General features: G+C 35.7%; 1 protein-coding gene and 1 long non-coding RNA gene across 9 annotated transcripts in view; both read right to left on the reverse strand.

Moving 5' to 3' along the window:
• Positions 1–21,519, reverse strand: part of LOC131682775 (E3 SUMO-protein ligase PIAS2) — a 172,920-nt gene that overhangs the window by 97,686 nt on the left and 53,715 nt on the right. The gene's annotated exons all lie outside the window — the stretch shown is intronic.
• LOC131682781 (uncharacterized) lies at positions 16,743–17,565 on the reverse strand. The gene is made up of 3 exons (XR_009304147.1): positions 17,381–17,565; positions 17,128–17,306; positions 16,743–16,939 (listed from the first exon to the last, which is right to left on the reverse strand). It is a non-coding gene; the product is annotated as an uncharacterized LOC131682781 (long non-coding RNA).

A 21,519-nucleotide genomic window follows, 5' to 3' on the forward strand; every position in this document is an offset into this window, starting at 1 on the left:
GAGATGGACCTTCCAACGAAAACTAGTCTGGCTCGCTTGGAATCAAATTGTATGGACCAACCACTGCTTTCACAAAATCTATTATTTTCAGTAATTGAACATTCTACACAACTAGTCACAACTATTTCCAATCAGCGCAAAAATCGAAGATTTTCATTCAGTACAATAGCAGATTTTCACTTTTAGAAAAACAGGCAACATTCTGGCCGAAAATTTTGAAACGGAGCACCTATATCGAAACGTTAGAAAACGTTCGATTTTTGTAAATTGAATCATTACACTAACCTGTCCACAAATCACACAAATAACTTTTTTTATTTTGAGCCATTCTACTTCAAAAGCGACGATATTGTTCACAAGTGGCTCACTTACCATCCAACGCTCTTGGCAAACCACTTTCTGATGCTTGTAATAAAATTTCAATTCGATTCTTTGTCGATAAATTGATGGCCCTGAAAAGGGCCTTTTGTTTGGACAGTGTTCGGAATTTACTTGGAGCTGGTGTATATGGTAACAGTTTTGGTGCCATCTGAGACGGCGTGCTTGGCCAACTCTTCTGACAGCAGCAAACGGACGGCGGTTTGAATTTTGCGGGTGATGCTGCAAACGAACTGCTGCATGCTGATGCTGCAAACGAACTGATCGTGAACATGATTGATTGATTGATAAATGATATTTATTTTTAGTTTTTGTCGATGGCTAACATATTAAATTTTTAAGTGACACAGAATATTTCTTTACATCTTTAGTACTATTGATCGTGAACAACAGCATGCTGAGTTTTTATACCTGACTACAGCACAATGTAAGCTCGTCCTTTTTTGTGTTGTCCTCAATATGTGTTTTTCGTAGCTCCACCCCTGCGTTGGTCGACCACATATTTTTGATAAAGAACAAAATTGAAATTGTGTTTCCAATACGGAGGTTATCGAACACTCAGGGTAAAAAGAGTAATGTAATACGGCACCTTGGTAAAATGTTTGAGAATTGAAACCTTTTTTGAATGCGCCTAGTAAACACGAAACTGTAAACAACCACACAAATGATAACTTTTTATTTTGTGTCATTCTACGTGAAATCTACGATATTGTTCACAAGTAGCTCACTTGCCATCGAACGCTCTTGGCAAGCTACTTTCGGATGCTTGTAATAACAAAATTTCAATTCAAGGAAAGCCTCCCCGCAAGCAGTAAGCAACGAAGGCCGTGTAAAAGTGCCCCAGTCACGGTTGGCGTTAGGAAGCCTCATCACTACTGAACAGAAACTGTCGCCCTGCGAGAAATTCACAGCTATCAGCAATCGAGCAGGCCTAAATTGTGACCCAAAATAAACCACAAACCAACAAGTTCTTTTCAGGACCAGCCAATTATATTCCAGTAAGATATAAATGAAATTTTCGTTTTCCATAGCCTTACAACCTCTTTCTTCCCGGCTTGAATTACTATCAATCTTGATGATGCTGTGCGGCGGGGCACAGGCAGTTTCCATTATAGTGAAAAATTTAGGTTTGCGCGTTTTTCCCAAAAGTTTTTTAGCTGTGCTGTTTTCAAGGAAGTTGTAGTTGAATACAAAATAAAATAGTTTTCTTCTATTGTCAGAGGTGGGCCTTCCAACCAAAACTAGTCTGGCTCGCTTGGAATCGAATTGTACGGACCGACCACTGCTTTCACAAAATCCGTTATTTTCAGTAATTGTACATTCTACAGAATTAGTCACAACTATTTCCAATCAGCGCAAAAATCGAAGGTTTTCATTCAATACAACAGCAGATTTTCACGTTTGAAAAAACAGGCAGCATTCTGGCCCAAAATTTTGAAACGGAGCACCTATATCGAAACGTTAGAAAATGTTCGATTTTTGTAAATTGAATCATTACACTAAACTGTCTATAAATCACAAATAACTTTTGATTTTGTGCCATTCTCGTGAAAGCGACGGTATTGTTCACAAGTGGCTCACTTACCATCCAACGCTCTTGACAAGCTGATGCTTGTAATAACAAAACTTCAATTTCATTCTTTGTCGATAAATTGATGGCCCTGAAAAGGGCCTTTTCTTTGGGCAATGTTCGAAATTTACTTGGTGCTGGTGTATATGGTAACAGTTTTGGTGCCATCGAAGACGGCGTGCTTGGCCAACTCTTCTGACAGCAGCAAACGGACGGCGGTTTGAATTTTGCGGGAGATGCTGCAAACGAACTGCTGCATGCTGATGCTGGAAACGAATTGAGCGTGAGCAACAGCATGCTGAGTTTTTATACCTGACTACAGCACAATGTAAGCTCGTCCTTTTTTGTGTTGTCCTCAATATGTGTTCTTCGAAGCTCCACCCCTTCGATACACATCAAAGCGGGTATATAAAGACGGGCTTTTCGTGCGGAAGGTAATAATGTTCGCTCTATTTTTAGGAACGGAGGTGGCAAAATTAAGGGAAAGACAAAGTCCGCTCGAATCGCGCCTGTCTTCAATTTGCCGTGGGCCGAATTCACCGTCTACTGTGGAAAGCAAATTATGCTGAACGTGTTCGAGAGCCCGTTCATTTAGCAGCTGTAATGGAAACCTTGCTGCTGAAGTGTTGGAATTGGTAGGAAATGCTGCCCGTGACAACAAAAATTATCCCACGCTATCTGCAGCTGGGGATTCGTAACGACGAGATGTTGAACAAACTGCTTTCCACAGTGACCATTGCTCAGGGCGGTGTGTTGCCCAATATCCAAGCTGTACTGCTGCTCAAGAAGACCGAAAAGAAAGTATAAATTTAACGCTGAGAAAGAAATGCTCTTGTAAAAACTGTCCTTTTCAGGACGACCACATATTTTTGATAAGGAACAAATTTGAAATTGTGTTCCCAATACGGAGATTATCAAACACTCAGGGTAAAGAGAGTAATGTAATACGGAACCTTGGTAAAATGTTTGATAATTGAAACCTTTTTTGAATGCGCCTAGTAAAAATGTTTTCCACTTCACTCCAGTTTGTTTCAGGTTATATTTGCAATTTGCGTACTGAAATAAATCATAATTTAGGGTTTAACCTCTTGCTCTCCAGGGAGAAACACTCCATGAAACAGAAAATGCAAACTTATTCTTTGAAATGAGTTTGGTGGCCCTGAAAAGGGCCTTTTTTATAATGATACAAGTGAGTTCTACCATACAATGTGCGTCCCTGCCGCTACAGAGTATAGACGACATTCATTGAGATTTTGCACTTGGCGTGTTCAGTATAGGTCACGGCATCTCGGATGACATTTTCCTGCACACCATCAGCATTCGTAGATTAAATCGGAAATGCATTTTACATTACCACGACGAGCCAGACGCCGAATGGCGGATTTGGTGATTCCCTGGATTTTATCACGAAGAACCTTGCGATGACGTTTGGTAGGGAACGCAAACATGATACCGCTCATTGTACCGTCCGGACAAGCATGTTGCTCGTGTGGTAAGCGAGCACCCACTGATACAAAACAAGCTTGCGTGACCTGTATATATAACATTCCCGTATGTAATGAAACGCTTACATGCTCCTTCTTGACGGCTCTGCGTGGGATATGCTGGCAAATTGCGCATTTTCCTCGCTCTTTCCGAAGGATTTTCTAAAAATCCTCGTTTTGGTTTATTTATAGTAGTCGCACTAATTCCGAAATTTAATACGAAATACGTGCACAAATTTCCGATCAGATAGTGCAAAAATATTGCGATTTCGTCCATTTCAAATCTGGGAAAATATCTCAACTGAAATTTTTGAAACGGGACCCCATATTGAAACGTTAGAAGTATTCTACTTCAAAATTTTTTGACCAAAATTTGACTTTTTTGGACTTTGGCACCTTTTTGCCTTTCTCATATAGAAAGGTTGTGCAATCACTCTAAAAATCCTCAACCTAATAATTTTTTTTTACTTATTTAGGCGTAGGTTGGAATTTGCAATGAGGGGTTGCTACTTTAAAATTGAAACTAGTTTAAAATTTCTTAACAAGTTGAAAATTTTCGGCAGGGTCAGGACCCCCCGGATCCTCTTCCTTGATCCGCCGCTGGTTTCAAGCGATGTTTCAGTCTCGACACATAGCATCTCAAGATCGTGGCTGTCGATCCATTGTATGTATGTGCAAATCGTACTGAATATGTAATATTCATTTCCACCGTTGTATTGAACATAACCAGCCATGGAATCGAAATAATACAGCAATGTTTGAAACAACAATATTTATTTGTTGAGTCGAAATAAGATATCTGTTGAATGTATTACAGGCCATATTCGATTTTCCGTAGTCTCGATTATCCGTAGACTCGATTTTCCGTAGAAAATGACTCGATTATCCGTAGTCCGAAGAAATTGTTTCAATTTTTCGCATATTATGTTTTCTAAAGCTACATTACACGTCTATCATTATCAATTACAATGATACAGTTTCTGAAAGATTTAAAATATTCTAAAAAATTATTAAATCTTCATAGAAATACAGAAGTTTTACTTAATTAGCATATTATTTTGAATTCGATGCGATGACTTACATATTTTCGTACACCAATCGATTACAATTGATACTAGCTACAGTTTTTGGAAAACCAGAATTTTATGTTCTCACAAAATATTCACAAAAATACGTGGAAATATAGAAATTTCGCATTTTCAACAAATAACTTTTTTTGCTATCCTAATATTTATATACAAAAATCCATAGAAATTGATGTCAGCTACATTTCCTGGAAGCACAAAATTTTAAACTCTTGAAAATTACAATAATTAGGAAAAAATACCAATTGCATGACCTAAGGCTATTTAATGGCACACTTTTGTGAAATCTCGTCAGAAAACAAAACTAATTGCTTGTTCGCCGAGCATTATACCCCGTTGTTGCGGTGCATTCTACCCCGTTGTTGTAGGGTATTATGCCCCGTTGTTGCGGTGCATTTTGTCCCCGCACAGGAGCGTTTTGCCCCGCTTATTTTTCAAAAGGTGATTTTTATTGATTTTGAAGAATTGAATTATTTTCATGTTTTTGAATATTTTGCAAAGCGTTATGATTTTTATTATAGAGGAAAATGTTGGCTAAACGATATCATTAATAAAATTCTCCCAATTGATGTTCTATAGGGGTGCGTTTTACCCCATCTTCCCCTATCTGCTTCAATAAAATGTCCCAACAAAAGTTTGTCATGATCGCAAGGAACTAGGGACAAAAACAAAGAAGAATTTTGTTGCTCTTCTGTGTGGACAAGCGAACTGAAACACGCATGGTTGTCACGAATAAACTTTCTCTGCAATGTATCATTCTCTCACAACACATGCAACATTGCTTTATCTCAAATTCTCTTTGTGTGTACATTTCTTGCTTCTGAGGGTTGTGTGTTGCTGCGCGACAGAACAAACTGTATGTCGCATAATGTGTGTATCGTTTGTTTTGGTGAAATAATCGTAGCAAATTGACTCCCTGTTTATGAGACCAAAAATCTTAACCTCTGCATCGCCACTTCAGTGCACCAGTGTACAGTGGTCCAGGAAGCGAAATTAGCGGGAAACAATTGTTAACGCATTCAAGGTTTAGAGATTTGATGTCTTAGAAACATTTATTGTGCGTGAAAAACTGCATCTTTTGGCTGAAACGGGTTTAGGGTGGTCCTTAAAATGTCAAAGTTGTTGACATTATTTCAAATTATAGTTCAGAGAGAATGATACTTTCTTCCGCAATATTCTAGAACAATCAATTCTGTGCAACTTTGTTGAAGATACTAAATTTGTATCTCAAACCGTTTTCATTTTATAGTGAGTCCCATATCATAACTTAGGGTGTCTCTAAAAAAAGCAGTTTTCTCTGTACAGTTTTTTAATATGATTTTTCTCACAAAAGTACCCTTCAGTGTACTTTTAGAGCATGATTAGAGGCAACTTTTGCTGAAAAAAGAAAAGTTTTATATTAATTGAAATTAAATTAAAATGCAGTTTGTCACGCACAATAAATGTTTCTAATACACCAAATCTCTAAACCTGAAGATGAATGCGTTAACAATTGTTTCTTGCTAATTTCGCTTCCTGGACCACTGTGCAGTGTCGCGAAAAGTCAAGATCATTCTGCCCAACAATTTTTTGAGAAAAAAAATTAGGTCACGATTTAATCAATGAACTTCATATTGAAAACAATTTTTGTGTTTTCATAAAGCTAGTGCACACGAAAAAAGAAACAAAAATGGCGTTATACTCTAATGTTTAGTAAAGTTACTGTGGTTGTGTCTGAATACGTTTACTATTTTTATGATTCTTGTTCATAATTTGAGGATACACTGATTTGTATCCTCAAATTATGAACAATTTGTAACTTTAAAACTAAAATAGATCACAGATTCGCTTCATGGTATCGTGATATTTTAGTGTTGAGCTTACCGTCGGATTTTTACACAGAGTAACGTGTCTAAGAGTTTTCTTAATTGTTTCGCGGACATGAATTGTGGATATGTAATGTATTTTTGGTGCTCAGTGCAGTTTCATTTTATTATGAACATTACACTGAATCTTAACAAGAAAATAACAATCCTTGTATCTAATGCTCGCGCCTATTAGACTGATTGCTAGCAGTTGTACACAATAGATCACGTAAAAATTTCAAGACCAGAGAGCAGGGTGGCATTCGGAAGCGTACAAGAAACAGTTTTCGAATCCATGAATAGTCTGAGTTCCTTGAAATTGTTTACGTAAATATATTAAGATCATGCAGAAAATTAATTACTTCGTGAACTATACCATGAACTGTTTCACGAGCTCGACTGGTGAATCGTTACTAGCATACTAGGAATCAAGCACAAAACCGCAAATTTCATTAACTATATCTTGAAAGTCGAAGTGTTTTTTGAATTTGTGGACTATTTCACGCACACGAATTTTAACTTATATGCTCGGAATCATATCCAGTTCACGAAGCAAGAATGGATCCATGCATAATATTCCGAGTGCCGTGTAATGGTTATCGAGAAAATATCAAGACTATTTTAATTTTGTAATCCAAATGACAACCACTAATACCAAATAATGATCAAGATGTGATACGCCACCGGTCTACCGTTCGGCGTCGGCGTACGTTAAAAACTACCCGCGGCGGCGCACAGGTCTAGTATGGAGAAGAGTATCTTTTGATATGGTGACTGTTCCTCGCGACCAAGGCGGATACAGGTGTGCACATTTTTTTCTGTGTGTGAGTATGGTTGTCATTTTTCTTTGATGAAGCCGATAAAACAAGATGATATGAAGAAGAAAAGCACAAACAAATGACGTAGTGGGCTTTTCTGTTGCCATAAGTTTTGTTTCGGTTTGTTCATAGTTAATTTAATCGATTTTTCTCGAGGTAAAAAGTGTCCATAAGTGTTCTAGTTGGTAGTAAAAAGTGTCCATAAGTGTTCTAGTTGGTAGATCCGAGGTAAAGCTCGGCCTTTTTTCACTTTTCATCGTGCGCCGAAGAATCAGGATGCTCGCTCGGAAGTTTATGTTTACTTCAGGGACCCTCGCCGCCATGCTTAATTTTGCAAGTATAATGCTAAAATACACTCAAAAGTGTCAAATGTTCTCACCTTTCTCTCCATCTTGCCTCGCTACCCTTGTTTATATGACAAACAAACAAAACAATGAAGAAACAATAATGGTTGAACGAACCATATTGGAAATGTTTCATAAACGATTGATAAAATTGTTGGCATAACGTATGCAGCATAAAATTTGGACAAAATTCAAAAGGCAATTTTTTTTGTAGAAAACCGTTTATTAAATGTTCTCGCTATATGAAAACATTTGTCAGTTTATTTTATTACCTTAATGTAGAAAAAATTGAGCCCATTCGAGAAGCTGTACGACAGTTTGCAGGAACTTTTTGCAAAGGAGTCGAAAAAATTGATATTGGCATTTTCTTAATTTCTTTCTTAATTTTGATTATCATGTTTGTTAGTTTTAGGTCGAAAATTATTGGCATGCTTCCCCCAGAAATCCTCATTTTGAGGTAGTTGTGGTACATTTGGAGGATTATCAGCCTTTTGTACAAAAGGTATGCCTCAATTTTCCATTGCGCCAAAACTATTTTTGCTGCCATTTTGTTCACATGGTATCTACTAGCAGATCGAAATCAACACTGGATGTTTAAAATAAGTGTGCCTAGAGTATGACGTTTAGTATGGTGCCGTATCGAATTCATTAGTTTTCTATTCAAAACTTTATCTAACCAAACACCTACATCCCAACAATTGATTATAATGAATTTTGATAACGATATTTATCACATATTTTAAAAGTACCTTTTTGATTCTTATAATTTTAAAAAGGCCTAGCTGATTATGTAAGGGTCCAAGGGTGTACAAGGGCCTAACTAGTAATACCACCTCCTCGGTGAATTTTTTTTATCCCTTTATGGGTAGCTAGGGCCGAGGGTGGTGGCTAGCGGGTTTCATACATCTTAGACCTGACGGACGAATCTATGGTGCCTCTAACACAGGCAACGCAGATCCAAGGCCATCATTTAAATGATAAGTTCTGCGTTTGAGATGTACTTCACCCGGTTGCCAGACGAATGCCTGTAATTATTACGTGTGATTATGTATGTATATGTCTAATGGTGAGTTCTACTGTGGTGGTTTCTGCGTGGAATGTGTAAGTTTTAGCGTTCGAGTCCAGGGTTGCATACTTGTCTGAGTTGGCGTGGATGCTCACTAATTGCGTAAGAGTGTGTGGATGTTCTTTCGAGAGTTGTTCTACTGGAGCTGTAGAGCTAGGGTGTCGGAAGAGCTACCCGTCAGAATCACTCGCTACAATTGCAGACGAGATCAATTGCAGCGGGTCATGAATCTAAATATTTGTTGTACGGTACAGACATGTGCAAACATAGGGACGTCACGATCGCATGCATCATCATGAGGGGCTCGAGCGTTTGTCCGTTAACGTGTTCGATCGCGTGGGCGTTTGTATGTCGCATGTGCTAGCGTGCATGTAACTTCGAATGTATAAATTCGATTTTATAACCGTGTTTCCATTCGCATATTCGCGTGTGTTCTTAGACGATCGCGCGCGGACCGTGAATTTGATACTTAATTTTCGCACAGTTTGTTTTTTAACGGGAGTAGAAAGGTCAATGCAGCCAGGGGCACGGCCTCAGAGAAATCGTTGAGAGAAATGTAATGGGGGGTAGCCTAGTATAAAGTTTCAATAGCCTACCGATCGCCAGCATCTAGTTTAAACCGCCTAGCCGCCTTTTTGTTTACTGGGTAAGTTTATAGTTACTATATTCATAGTTAAGCGGAGACACTGAGCGGAACCAATTGAAAATGTTAAATGCCGGAGCCAATCGAGGATGACGTCACATAGCATGTCCTCTTTGGATATATATATATATATATATATATATATATATATATATATATATATATATATATATATATATATATATATATATATATATATATATATATATATATATATATATATATATATATATATATATATATATATATATATATATATATATATATATATATATATATATATATATATATATATATATATATATATATATATATATATATATATATATATATATATATATATATATATATATATATATATATATATATATATATATATATATATATATATATATATATATATATATATATATATATATATATATATATATATATATATATATATATATATATATATATATATATATATATATATATATATATATATATATATATATATATATATATATATATATATATATATATATATATATATATATATATATATATATATATATATATATATATATATATATATATATATATATATATATATATATATATATATATATATATATATGTGTGTGTGTGTAAAATAATTATCAACTTACTCACAATACCTTTTCCATATATGGAAAAAGGTATTGTGAGTATGATGATAATTATTTTACATTTTCGAGCACAGAGAAATGAAAATAAACAATTTTTTTCTGCAATACCGAGAGATATTGGCACAGGTATGAAACCACATCATATCTGTGAATACTATTAGCTAGGCGTACATGTAGTTCTTACTCACGACGTCAACAATGAAAGTGTTAAGCTAGAGCTTGAACATTTGCATGGGGTGCCAGTGTTTTTTCCAGAAATAAGAGCTGGCAGTTTTTCGGCTTTCATGTCCGCCTAACTATGAATATAGTAACTATACACTCAGGCAAACTGACTAGCGAAATCCATTAAATTTGCCACGATTTCATTAGTCGCTTATACATTTCATACGATTTTTATGGTTTTGTAATCGAAAAATATGATTTATTAGACTAACAGCACCGGAGCGTGGGTAAAAGCGATTTGCTAACCGCCATCATAACACGACACCGCACCGGCGGTTGGTAAACAGGTTGGGAAATGGAAACTTATCGTTTCGGTTAATAGCGTGTGCGTATATTTGATAACTGCTTCCAACCGACGCCAACGTTGCTATTCGCAGAAAGGAGACAAAACAAAGGAAAATGTAAAAAATAGGATCAGGCGATAAATGTTATGTAGAAGTGTTCTGCGTAAATTTTGATTCGACTCGCGGAAGATTTTTATTTTAAATAAAATTATGGACTGAGCTCAATAAATAAAATTATTGGTGGTGACACAATAAATTATTTGATTGAATTCAAGACCATTTTTTAAAGTTTACAGAAATTAAAATGGAATTCTTGAAATTAAAAGTTTATTATTTTAATATATTATTCAAAAAAAAATATATTTTCAAACCTCGATACACACCAATTATTTCGTCGTTTGATGCAATGAATAGTATATGTTTGTATTCAATAACACATATTTTTGATTGTTTCCTGCGTGGAAGTAAAAATGAGTGCATCGAAGCAGCTAGGATTGAACTGGAAGATGGAGCATTATGTCAAGCTGGGCATGATGTGTCCCAGGATCGGATTGATGGGACAAATCAAAAAGCCAAAAACCTGCACGGAATGTATGAGGAAATGCTGCGTGATTTGTCGTTCATTGGTGAAACTGCAATAGAAGCCATGACCACAATTCGTTCCACTATATTTTCAATTTGCAGGCTTTGGTAGTGAAGCTTGAATCTCTCTTAAACGATTGGAATTAGAGATACTGGCGTTGTCAAACCAGCAGCATCTAATGAAAGCTTTCAGCCCAGGGGCGAAGATGCTAGCAAGAAGCGGAATTTCATTGGTTTTGAAGCTTGCCAATGCCGGAAATTTTTTATATGTGGAGGTCAATACGAAGGCTAATGACAGTATCCAACGAAACCTCCAAGCTTTCGTCTTTTTCGTTCGATTTTTGCGGATAAAAAAATATTGCCAATTAATATTATGAGTGGGAATCTAGGTGGGAATACACCAAGAAGTGGCTTTTGTAACTGTAAAATCAACGGATGCTATGTTTGTTTCTGTTGATTTATCCAAGCAATATTAGGATATTAGCAAAACAAAGGAATGCGATGAAAATAATCATGATGGCTATGGTTTCAAAGGAGGTGGTAGCGATAAGGTGGTTTTTAAATTGATGTTCTGTCTACGCAAATGAAGTGATTCCAACCCGTGAAAATTGCTGCGAACAAATGTTGGTGATTGTGGGGACTGTGGAAAGTAAGATTCAAGAAAGAAAAAGCGTGAATTTTTCTCTCGCAAAAGTTTTTAATTCCGGACCAGTAGTAAATGGAAGATCACGACGATAATGGTTTGCCAAACACTCTGCAGCGCTTGGTTTAGAAAAGGATACCTAAAAAGAAACGCTGGAATTTGTTGCTGATAGGTACGCATGGCCGGACACAGATCACACCTGTTACATCACCATCTAGTTTCATCCGGTGGTTCATCATATTTTCAAGGAATAATATTGTGTTGTGGTGTATACTACTCATGATCGCATGTTTGCCACGTTTTCTATGGGATTTCCCATCTTAATGGGACTGACTGATCATAGGCAGTATAGTGAAATGCATGAACGTGAATGCACATGAAATTCAATTCACTTAGTCTGTAAATAAGGGGAATACGGGAATAGTCGGGATTGGGTGGTTGTACTTAACTTGTAAAAATTGGTATTTTTAATACATTTTAACATTTCTTATATTGTTCTTAGTAACAGTAACACCACTTTTGTTAATTCGTTACCATAGTTTTTGACTTACTCCGAGAATTTTATCCAAACTGTGGATAAATGGATGTGGATTTGATGACCAATTTGGTAAGCAGCATACGTCACGCAGTGCAGTAAATTTTCAATTCATTCGTTTGAAATTGAACAAACAAAATAATTCAATTTGCCATGGCAACCACAGTATTCATTCAACATTTATCGGCCTCTTAGCTGATTTGACAGATTGAAATATTTCATTCATTTGTGTTATGCTTCGCTCTCACAGTGTCATTCATTGGAATGAATTAGGTTTCATTTGATATGCTATTAACGTGCACTTCGCAATTTGACATTGTCAATTGAGAATATCAGTTTTCCGTTTGATCAGGTGAACGACTCAATCGAAATTTTCTTTTAAAAATGAACAGTGGAAAAAGGAAAAATGTGGATGCTAAAAATTTTTCCGAAAAAGCAATTCAATTTATCCTAAAAGATGGTGAACGGGCTTTTTGTCGGATTGATGGAAATGACTGTACGTACAATCAGTCTAAGTTGGATGTCGGAAACTTCATTCGGCATTTTCGATCAAGGCACTCAAATCTAGCGGTAGAACATGGTTTGATGAGTGAGAAATCAACTCAAACGAAAAAACCTCGGAATATTGCAAAGAAATCCGTGGCGGTCGATAAACAGCTATTAGTTGACTCGGCAGTAAAACTCGTTACTTACCATCATCTCCCACTGTCTTGTTTCCAGTGGGAAGGTTTAAGGCAGTTGCTAGACCCGTTGTCCGCAGCTGTTGGGATAACATTGAATCGGCGTAATGTTACGGGGCATGTGGAGAAAGCAGCCGCTCAAATGCGACCAGCCATGTTCATCGAAATGAAAACAAAATTGCTAAGTCTAATGATCGACTCCGCATCTCGGTTGAATCATCATGTCCTCGGGATTGGAGTGCAATTTGCAATTGGAGACAAGATCGTTACAAGGACTTTAGGTGAGTTTCACTAAATTAACATTATTTCTCGGTGATTGTAGCGAAGTTTTTTGAAGGCATGATTGAAATTGAAGATCGTCAAACTGCTAGCTTCCTAAAATCAAAAGTACTTGAGCTGTTGGCTCGATACTGCATCAAATTGAACCAGATATTTGCCGTCACCGTCGACAATGGTGCGAACATGCTCGCCTGCGTAAGACATCTGAAAGATGAGTTTGAAAAGTCAATGATAACGATGTTGCCTGAAGATGACGAAGAATTCACTAACAAAATTGCCGAGGACGTGGCCGACAAAATTTCCAATGAGTTTCACGATCAGGAACGTGATAATTTGAATCTTATCAGATGCGCTGTTCACACATTACAGCTGGCGATTCTCGATGTCATTGATAAAAGTCATCCTATGGTAAAACAAGTAACGGAGATTGCCAAACGATGTAAAAATGTGAAATACAAAACAAACTTTGATTATCACAAAGCAACATACCCACCCGTATGGTGTCAAACTCGTTGGGGCGGAATTTTTAAAATGCTAACAAGTTTTAATGAACAAAAAAATTTCTTCATTCAGTTGGAGCAGGAGTTCCCCGAGCTCGGTAAGTTTAATTTAATAATGCTATAATTTATGATTGCTTTAAAATCATGCCGGAATGATACTATCACGTGAGATTAATTATGAAATATTACAATAATACGCATCAGAAATTTTCCGCTCGCTGTAATAAACAAATGATTTTTTTACACCGGTAACATAAACAGTACCTATTTTATTTCTGTAGAAGATTCATGTTTTCATACAGATATTTCATCCAGTTAGGAGTTCATCAACCAATATACTGAAGCTTTTAAACCGGTATTCATATGCACTAAAAACCTACAAGACGCTCACATGTCTCTCAACGATTTCTACATGGAGTGGTTGATGACCATACGCGAGGTGCGGAAGGTGGAAAACAATCCGTATACCCTAGATCTGGTAACCTCATTAACAAGACGTCTCACGAATCTTAAATGTTCAATGGCCTTTAAAATGGCTTTATATATGGATGCTCGGTTTTCGTACATAAACTCAACAATATTCGCCGCCGAAGAAAAGGAACAGATACAGGTAGGTATTGTACATACATACTATATGATATAACTGATCTGACGTCAGTGTTGATTGTTAAATTTTGTAATTTACAGCGATTCATTGTTCGAACATGGGAACGAATAAAACAATTAAATGCAGAGAACAACAATGAATCTACTGTTCTGTCCAACACGAGTGATAAAATTGACGAAAAAGATGATTTCATCACTGAAATGTTTGGTGGTACAGGTAATCTTCGATACAACGTACCCTCGATATAATGTACCCTCGATATAGCGTCACTCGATATAACGTACATTTTTCCTCGATATAACGTACATATTTTTTAATTTATTTTTCAGGTCCAAATTTCTCTTCAATTACGCATGTATTCCATATTTAAGGAATTCAATACGTTACACACAATCTTAAAACGTACTAATTGGACTTCTAATGAGCATTTTAGGAATTGGTTACTTCATTGAAGGTTGCGATAGCGATTTTTTCAATTTCATTTGCGTATGATCGTAATTTATTAAAACCAATCATTTATCTCAATAAATTATCAAAGATCAGTAAGTTCTAACTGAAAACTAAAATTGACAATATTTGTGTGACCATTGTTGGTTGGTTTCGGGACTGCGGAATCTTATTCTCTGGGCCGAATGGCAATATTTAAGTTCCACGGCATACTGCACCACAAAAAGAGTGAGAGATCTTATTTGTAGTTACACGGCAACTGTGCATGCTTTACGATCGGTTTGGGGTATTTAGAAACCGATTAGCGGACTGAAATATCTTCAGAAATTCTTGAATCGTGGATACTCTATTCTAATGATTCATAAATTTAAAGTTCATAAATTGTTTTTATTTTATGAGGCGCAGACGGTGGGAATATTAAAAAAACACTTTAGATGCCCACACAGAATGATAATGACTAATGACTTTATAAATAGGAAAGGAGTCAGAATAAGAATATTTTCGGGGGTTGAGATAGCGTAGTTGGTAAATCGATTGCCTTGTACGCAGCTCATCTCGGTTCAATTCCCAACCCTGAACATTGTGTTAGAGATTTTTCAAAAGAGATTTCTCTAGCCCGACAAAGAGGCGAATGACCCTAAGGTTAAAACCTCTGTAATCAAAATAAAGAAAAGAATATTTTCACAAAATTTAATTCATATAAGCAAAAAAAATGATTGTGGCATCTTTTTTTTCTGGAACCACTATGATTTTCTTATTAGAAAAGTTGTATCGCACTGCTAGGTAAGTTAGATTTTCAAAATTAGCTACGCGTTATCAAAATTCTACACAATAAAGTACCATGAACAACAATTCTTTGAACATTTTGCATGCTTCGATATAACGTACAATTCGATATAACGTACAATTTTTAAACCGAGATGTACGTTATATCGAAGTTTACCTGTACTCTGGGTGCTCCAAGCAGTTCGAATTCCACATTTCAACAGCAGGTCAAAGCAGTCGAATTAGAAGAACGCCAACCTACGTCATAAAACGTTTGGGACCACTGGGTTAAACGTAAAACTAGTCACTTTGAACTGTCTGCTGTTGCCGCTGTGGTAATGTCTGTGCCAGCTACCCAGTCAATGGTTGAAAGAGCATTCAGTGCATTAGCACTCGTTCTTTCACCCCATCGATCCACACTAGGTGATGATACCCTGGAAAATATTCTCCTGATTAAACTAAACAGGGATGTTTATGAACAAGTTATGCCTAAGTTGTATAACTGGAATGATGCACTTCCTGAACTATCAAGCACATCATTTCGTTAACTAAAAATTTTGCTTCTGCTCTAAATTTGGTAAGAATGTACTTTATATGTAATGTGATAATAAATAATAACCTAACGCCAATTTTGTAAATTTATTTTTAAACCACACTTCAATTAAAGTTTCTATTTTCAAACAATACTTGCAAAGACCTGATTTCTTGTCATCTAGTGCTCAATTGGTTTGCTACTTAGAAAAGGTTAGTCTTTCATTTCACCTATTACATTTGCACAAGTAGGGTTACTGTGCCCTAATTCATCTTAGCTCCTATTTTCATCCCACCCATTTGAGTACATTAGTTGGAGCATTGTCTGCTCTCTTTCTATTCAACGCATTAGGTCAAATGGTAGGATGAATGGGGGTGCGTTGTACTTGACTTTTCACTTCGCTCAAACGCGAGTATTTTACATTTTCAAAACCAGAATTTTTATGTTACTGCTTCTTAAGAACGAAGCAAGCATGCTGATACCAATTTAAACGCAATCCAATCACTGTAAGCCGAGTTACATTCGAAATAGTGTGACATTCTGACTAATGAGATAAATATGGGTTCGTCTACCCTACATGATTATGCTTATGATTATAGCCACACGACATTGGTTACACCGTAGTATTCTGGGCGCAGAAAAAGATTCGCAGGTCAAGCTCCGTCAACATTCTGTAGCAGATAATTCATTTAGCCATCATAATAAAAATAGACTTCGTGGATGATTGTTTTGTACTTAAGAAGGAGATCTGCAACTAATAAATCAAATAGCAATCAACCAAATTTTCAAATATATATTTTCCACTGCTTCTACAATTAAAATTTTGACATCACGTGGAAAGATCTTCAGAGCCACCAACAACATCTCTTCAATGTTATTGTTCTGAACGAGCGAGCGCTGAGCGTAGAGCGAAAGTATAAATCCGTCATCACACCACCAATGCAACAAATGACTCGTTTTTATTGAGCAGGAAATAACCAACTGAAAGAAACTAAAATGAATTCGATGTTGTTTCACTTGAGATTACAAAAGTGCGGCGCACCAAAAACAAGCTTTCGCAGAGAATAACAATATTCTTTTCGATAGGCACAATGCTAACCAACTGATCGAAGGTGTTTTTCTCACCGAGTTTATGGCTCCGCTCTCACTACGGTACGATGAATACATACCTGATATCTTAATTAACTGGCCACTGACGATGCAGATAGGTGCTCCACGCATCTTCTAATGCGCCCGTAGCACAGGAAAAAGTCATTCTGAAATCGCCACTCGAGTTCAGAATATAAGTTGAACTGACTGTTTTTCCCGCAGTAAATGGCTACGACGAGAAGAGTCCATTCTCTAGACGCTATACAAAACAAAATAAAAAACGATCGTAAATGTTTTTGATTCGTTTAGTATGAATTTATCGTAAGTACATACCAGTTCAACTAACAAGGCCGACGAAAGAATATTATTTTATGCTGCGAATGTTTTTGACGTTTGTTTATATTTACATTTTATAACCTTCACGCCAGGGTTGCCACTTTTACAGATATTGCTATAACATCAAAGATTTATTTTATCATTTTTAATCACAGCTTCTATGTCACAATACAGATTTTTATAAATATTCCGATATTTCATAGCAGTGTTGAATATTCCACAGCGATTTTCGATTTTTTTCTATTCTGGGCATCGCAACTGGGAATCACAGCAGGTAAACCGATTTTTCACTGAAACAAATATTTCAATGTGGCATCCCTGCTGGTGGCCATGTTTGTATGTATTCATTTATGTTCATTTGACTGTGGTGCATGGTTCACTGGTGACAGGCTTGTTTTCAATTGATACCAAGCAGATGAATGAATGCAATCTACATGAAACTGTTTCTCAATCGACAATGAACTCCAAGCAGTTCAGTTGAAGACGAAGGCAAAAGTCAAATGACTTTTCTGGGGCACATTGATTGTGAAGAAATCGGTTTCTCATTTTCATTATTAATTTTCATTTGAAATTGATTTTTTACCGCACTGACGTCACGTTCAAAAATGTTCGAACGTTCGACTGTTTAATTTACCTATGATTATGACCCGTGTCTGGCCATGCCATCAAACACTGAGCCAAAAAATCACGTACGTTTCATGTGAAAAAACACCTAAATTTTAAAAACGATTATGTACATCAGATTCATATGCATCAAATAAAACTTATACAATCACCGATGAATTTCAAATACAAAATGAATAACTTTCAAGCGTGCCCCACATACATTTTATGTGTCCATCACATACTTCTAGCGTTATGTGTAAAACACATTATTATTACGGGTACATACAAAAATCAGACACATTCAACATGGCGTCAAAAAACAGCACGGCGGTGAATACATTGCTCCCGGACTTTTGATTTTTCTAATTAAATGTGAAGACGTTAGAAATACATATATATCCGCTATTTCTGCTCCAGGTTGAAGATTCCAAGATGGCATGGAGTGCATTACAAATCAATTATCAACACGGAACAGCAAGTCCAGCCGGAAAATGTGCCAAAGTTCTGGCTGGCTCTAGTTAGTACCTGGCTCCAGTGATTGTTTTGTCACTGGAATCGGTTATTAACTAGAGCCAGTCAGAATACCGGCTCAATTTCCAGCTGAGCTTTACTAGGATTATCCGCGCATTTATTAAACCAAGCTACATTACCTACCAAAGCATTTGAATACTATTATACAAGCAACTAACAATCACATGAATATCAGATAAACCCACTTCACGTAACACGATTGCTATTATACATTCAGTTAATAATCATCTGAATATCATATAAAAGGTATATAAGTTTCAAATAGAAAATATGTGGCATTCCGGTGGCAAGTAACTGAACCTCACGTAAGATACATCTGTAATCAATACTGGTTTTTATAGGGCGGAAGAGAGAACAGATTATGTGTGAAAATAATAACATTCATGTGAAAAGTATTATGGAAAATATTTACATGTTTTTGCATATGAAATGTAAGTGATATTTTGGTTGAGTGAACGCCGAAGTCTGTGCTTAGAACGAGCCTTTGGCTCGTTCTAAGCACAGACAAACATACATAACAATTCGAAGATTGATATGGGAAATACATCGATGATATTCAAAAGAGCACATCTGAACATTACATTACACAATTATCGCTTCAGCTCAACGCATCGTAAAAAGCGATGCTCGTGCATTTGACAGGCGAAGTTCTAATACTATTTCAAATTGTTCACCATATGGTACAGTACGCTATATCGAATTATAAAAAACTCTTATCGCTGATGCTAGAAATTTCGCACTACCCCGCAGGACCGTTGTTTGAAATCAAGATTCTGTATTCTTTCTTTTGCCATACTCATAAATTGGAATCAAATTCCACAAATGCCACAAATTCGTGTGTACCAATTCGCCCCAAGGTACGCACTTAATGTTTGTTTCTTGAAGTAGATGTAGTTTTAGTTAGTATTTCAGCTCCAGGGATAAAACCGTTTCTAATTAGAATTGGTTGTGTTTTTGGCGCCGGAATACTACAGAGTTGGCACCGAAATACTACAGAGCTCAGCCGGAATGTTGGCTAGTTCTAAGTTCAAGTTAATATCATTATTGAAGCCACGCAAAAAATGCAACCACTTCATTACTTTTGTTCTACTGTATACTGTTCTGCTCAAGTTGTACAGTAATATTTTCATTTCGAATGGGTACAGTCCAGCGCACCAAGTCTTCTTGAATAAGCCCACTATTCTGCGATTCAAAATTGCCTTTGAGCACTCTTAAAACCCAGATATGTTTACCCGACTATGCTATCTACAATATGACCACAGCTGATGAACATTTGGGCTACAAAATTTATGTAAAAAACCGATTTAATCCACCTAGCAGTGAGATGAGACATTTATTACACATTTCACTATTGGATTACTTTGCAGAACTCACGAGAAATAGGCACCCAACTAGAGGTGGGATGAAAACTAAATAAATTGTGGATAAACTGAATAAATTATAGAAATCAACAAAACGACCGAAATAAAAAAGTAGAGCAAAAAATGAAACAATAGGTTTTTAAATTCATAAAATGAGTAGAAAAATTAATGGAAATCAAAATTATAATATACACGAATCAAATTAGATTAGGTTATTACATAAAAATTAAGATTATATTTAGAAATAGTTATAAGATTAATAGAATAAATTGACTCATACTAACAAATTGAATGAAATAAATCGAATGACTGAACATGAAATGCATAAAATTAAAGATATGAATAAAATGAATCAAATGAATCAAGTGAATCAAATGAATCAAATAAATCAAATAAATCAAATGAATCGAATGAATCAAATGAATCAAATGAATCAAACGAATCAAACGAATCAAATGAATCAAATGAATCAGATGAATCAAATGAATCAAATGAATCAAATGAATCAAATGAATCACATGAACCACATGAATCACATGAACCACATGAATCAAATTAATTAAATGAATCAAATGAATTAAATGAATCAAATTGATTTAATTCATCCAGTGAATACAATGAATCAAATTAATGAAATGGATCAAATGAATAAAAAGAATGGATGAACAAAATGAATAAAGTAAAAAATAAATGAAATGCATAAATAAAACAAACGAATCAAATAAACAAAATGAGCAGAATTAAATGCATTGATTAAAATGAAAAATTGAACAATGGTAAAAGGTTATAAATTAATAAAAAGAAAAAAATTAACCAAATAAATTATTTGGATGAAATGACTAAAACTGGAAAAGTAGTCAGATTATTAAAATGAAGAAACTGAACAAAATTAATAAACTGGAAAATATGAATAAAATGCATACAATGAAAACAATGAATGATATGAGTAAAATGGACAAAAAGAATTAACTGATCAGAGTGAATCCAAAGAATGAAACGAATAAAATAAGTAAAATGAACGCAGATGAACAAAACGAATAAAAAGATGCGGAATGAAATAATTAATTAAAATGAAATGGTCATATATTTGAAGCCAAAAACATTTTTGAATAAAGAAAATGAATAAACCGGATTGTACGAATTTAAGAACCATTGTATCAGAAAGTTTTGAAATGTTTTTGAAAATCCCATCTTCTGAGAAAAGGCTAATAAATATGCAATGGACTTTCTTTTTTGATTTTATTCTTTTTGTTTTCATGCTTCTTTACTTGACGAATTCGAAGTTTACTTTTTGGTCACATATTCCCGAAAAAAAAATTTATGTACAGAATAGAATTTACTGGTCCAGTATTTTAACGCGCAATTGAATATAGTAAAATTAGACAAGGTCACATGTGCTTTCAAGCCCCTTAAACATAGAACGATGTTTAAGGGGCTTGCATATGAAATGTAAGTGATATTTTGGTTGAGTGAACGCCGAAGTCTGTGCTTAGAACGAGCCTTTGGCTCGTTCTAAGCACAGACAAACATACATAACAATTCGAAGATTGATATGGGAAATACATCGATGATATTCAAAAGAGCACATCTGAACATTACATTACACAATTATCGCTTCAGCTCAACGCATCGTAAAAA

The sequence above is a fragment of the Topomyia yanbarensis genome, chromosome 2 (genome assembly GCF_030247195.1).
Source record: "Topomyia yanbarensis strain Yona2022 chromosome 2, ASM3024719v1, whole genome shotgun sequence".
NCBI lineage: Eukaryota > Metazoa > Arthropoda > Insecta > Diptera > Culicidae > Topomyia > Topomyia yanbarensis.